Source organism: Eschrichtius robustus, chromosome 17 (genome assembly GCF_028021215.1).
Source record: "Eschrichtius robustus isolate mEscRob2 chromosome 17, mEscRob2.pri, whole genome shotgun sequence".
Taxonomy (NCBI): Eukaryota; Metazoa; Chordata; class Mammalia; order Artiodactyla; family Eschrichtiidae; genus Eschrichtius; species Eschrichtius robustus.
This window is the reverse complement of record NC_090840.1, coordinates 22,946,630-22,949,903: the sequence shown is the minus strand read 5'-3', so window position 1 is coordinate 22,949,903 and position 3,274 is coordinate 22,946,630.

Sequence of the window (3,274 nt, the reverse complement as noted above, 5' to 3'; positions counted from 1 at the left end):
TGGTCATGAGTGAGTACTTGAAAACCTGTTTCCCCAACTGTTAGAGATGAAAAGATTTCCTGTAGAAAAAAGTATCAAGAAGAGAATCTCATCTTAATATTGGAAATAATGATTTTGATGAGTAATTTAGGTTAAAAAGAAAAGTATTACCAGTGAGTCATTTCCTTGGTAGAACAACAGGTGGCAGCAAAGGGGGCTAATCTTGGCATTCGAATTTTTTACAATAATTAAAACTGAAAATTGTTTTTTATAGACCATTCTGAATCCCCTCTCAAAATTAACAGAAATTCCAAAGGACAAATGGACAGAGATGTGGACCTTTAAGAGCTCTCTTGGAACTTCACTTGAAAAGTTACTTTTTGGTAGATCTAAAAAGAAGAAAAATAAACCAACTGAACAGATGCTTTGCTTCCAAAAAGATGTTCACGGGACATCTCTCTTGCGTTGGCAAAATTTTATCTTCCTTTTAAACAATCTGTCCATCACAGCAACATTTCAGTTTTTAAATCGCCAAATTTAATTTATCATATGGTTTGGTGTATGACTTTTTTTAATCCATAACTAAAATCTTTTGACAGGAAATGTTAAATTTGAAAAAAGAGCATTAAAGTTTTATAACAGGCACCAGAATTTATCTATTCTTGGAAAATGAAAAGAACCATGGCCATTAACCTAATAATTTCAAAGGCTAAGGTGCTCCTTCACATGAATTATCTGGATAATTGACTGAATTTTTAATTTAACTATTTATGTGATTTTAGCAGTGACGACAACTCTTTCTTTTACAGAAATCTTTTTTTTTTTTCCACATGTAGTCTTATTTGCAGAGGAGACTAAGATCAAAGACAAGGAAAAAGCTAAGCTCCTCTTTGTACCCAAAAGGGAACAGAGAGAAAATAATGAATAATCATAGCAAATCACTGAAGCAGTTCCAGATGTACCTAAACTGATAAATGTTAACAGTCCACAGATTTGAAGTCTAGACCCAGGTTTAGTTACTGGTACAATTTCGAATACATTGAAGACTTTCAGCCCACTTACAAGTGTAATGGTCTTTTTTTTTTTTTTTTTTTTTTCCTTTAAAGGCAATAATCTGTGCTTTCAGAAACAGATCTTGTTGGGATGGCTTACAGATACATTTTTTTAGCTGAAAGTGGGAGAAAAATAAAGCTTGCCAGATAACAAAGGTAATTTCAGAAGTGTAGACTGGCATAATGTTTTAAAATAAGCAATCAGGTATTTATGTCCCCAACTTCCCTTCCATCACCTCCTCCCTCACTCTTGGCAATGCCATCTCTACCAACTCAGGCCCCCATGTCTTCTGACTCCCTCTTTCCTCTACTTTTTAAAGCTTACTTTCAGATTCACATTCACTCTAAATAATACATAACTTATAACAGGTGTCAAAGCCCTAGGTTAAAGTTCTACTGAGTAAAATGTCAGGCTCCCAACTATCGAATAGAGGAGGGGCTTAAGAGGCACGGAGCAGGAGAAGTTATGGTCGTTGGACTAAAAGCAATCCATGTAGTTGCTCCTTCCTCTGTTTCCATGTACAACTTGCTAAAACCATTGTGACCTCACATTGCAGACATGGCCATGCAATTGGTCCTCCAGGTGAATAACTTCTCTATTACTGTAATACACGTATAACCAATACAATAAAAAATTGTATAATTCATTTAAAACTGTCTGAAGGGTACATTTTCTCAATTAGAAAATTAGACCTTCTCTAATTAACCAGTCTTTAAGAAATAAGGTCAACACCCACCCTTATTTCCCAGAGGACTTCTTCTCTCAAAAGAAAATATGGAAGGCGGCTCACTCCCGAATGGAGGGAGCCCTGAAGTCAACATGTGACTTAATAACAAGGGAAAGATAGCAAACCAGAGAAAATAGTGAAAAGGCAATCAGCACAAAGGAAGAAAGAAAAGAGAGTCATAATAAAGGAATTTTGTTTTCAGAGCAGGAAGAATCATGCACACCAGGACTGCCACGTTCAGTCAAAAACATGTGGAAAATATGTCCCCTAGTCAGGCTACTCTTGGCAACTGGATGATAAGTGTGGGTGTTGGGTCAATATCAAGTCCCCCTGACCACCAGGGCTTCCAAACAGGAAGCAAAGGAAGCATCTGAGTCAGGTTCCAAAAAAGGACAACAATGTGTATGTCCTCACTGTGTTTGGTTATCTCTAAATGAAAATAAATCTGGTGCCACCTGGATCACCACCAAAACAAGGTGATGATCTCGAGATGGATTCATTCTGCTTTCTATTCACTTATAACTCTTGTGGGAAAGAGAAGCTGTTAGGACACAATTATATCACTAAAAACAAGAGCAGAGAGACCATGATGACATGTGTTTTACCTCACAGATTTAGGATAAGGACATGTGAAAGCACATTAAGATCTGTGAAGAAAGCATAATTTGTGAGCTGGAAATTAAGCCACAGTGTTGGGACATCTTTCAGCTCAGCACGGTGCAACTAATCAATCGCATTATTACACAGATCCGATCAATAGCAAGAAAGCTTGAATTGCATGGACACAAGCCAATATCTGTCTGATGTCCACATAATGAAGGTATATATAATTGTGTGGCAAAGTATGTTTCTTGGTTTTAGGTACCAGATCTCCTCCAACGTTTCCAAATAGCTGAGACCACCTAGGATTTCAGGCTACAGAGAAGAAAGTTTGTGTAATTCACGGAATGTTAGAAAATGCAACTATGATAGCAATTGTAAATTATTACTGGATGTATATTATGTGACAGGTACTGGATTAAGTCTGTCATGTGAATTATCTTGTATGGTTCTCACATAACCCAGTGGAATAGACCCTGAAAATTCATCATTACTGACCAAAACCCTCGGGGAGAAATAAGTTCTGGAAGTCTAAATATTTTGGATTATAGAAAGGCAATAGGATACATATGCCATATATTTTGTAACCCCTCTAGAAGGGCTTAGAGCAGGACACTTCAATCAGACAATAATATTTCCAAATTAAAATATATAAGTATTTACACTAAAGTGGGATAAATGAAGATGGTAAACAGGTAATGTTTTGCCACCAAATGAAATTATTCTAAATCTTAAAAACATTTTTTTAAGAAATTTTGGATTTTAAAATTGTGTAGAAAGATTTTGGACTCAGTTTCTTCTATATTTATATCCAACACTAGTATGGTACATTTGTCGTAATTAATGAACTAATGTTGATGTATTATTATTAACTAATGTTTACAATTTATTCAGATTTTCTTAGTTTTTACCTAA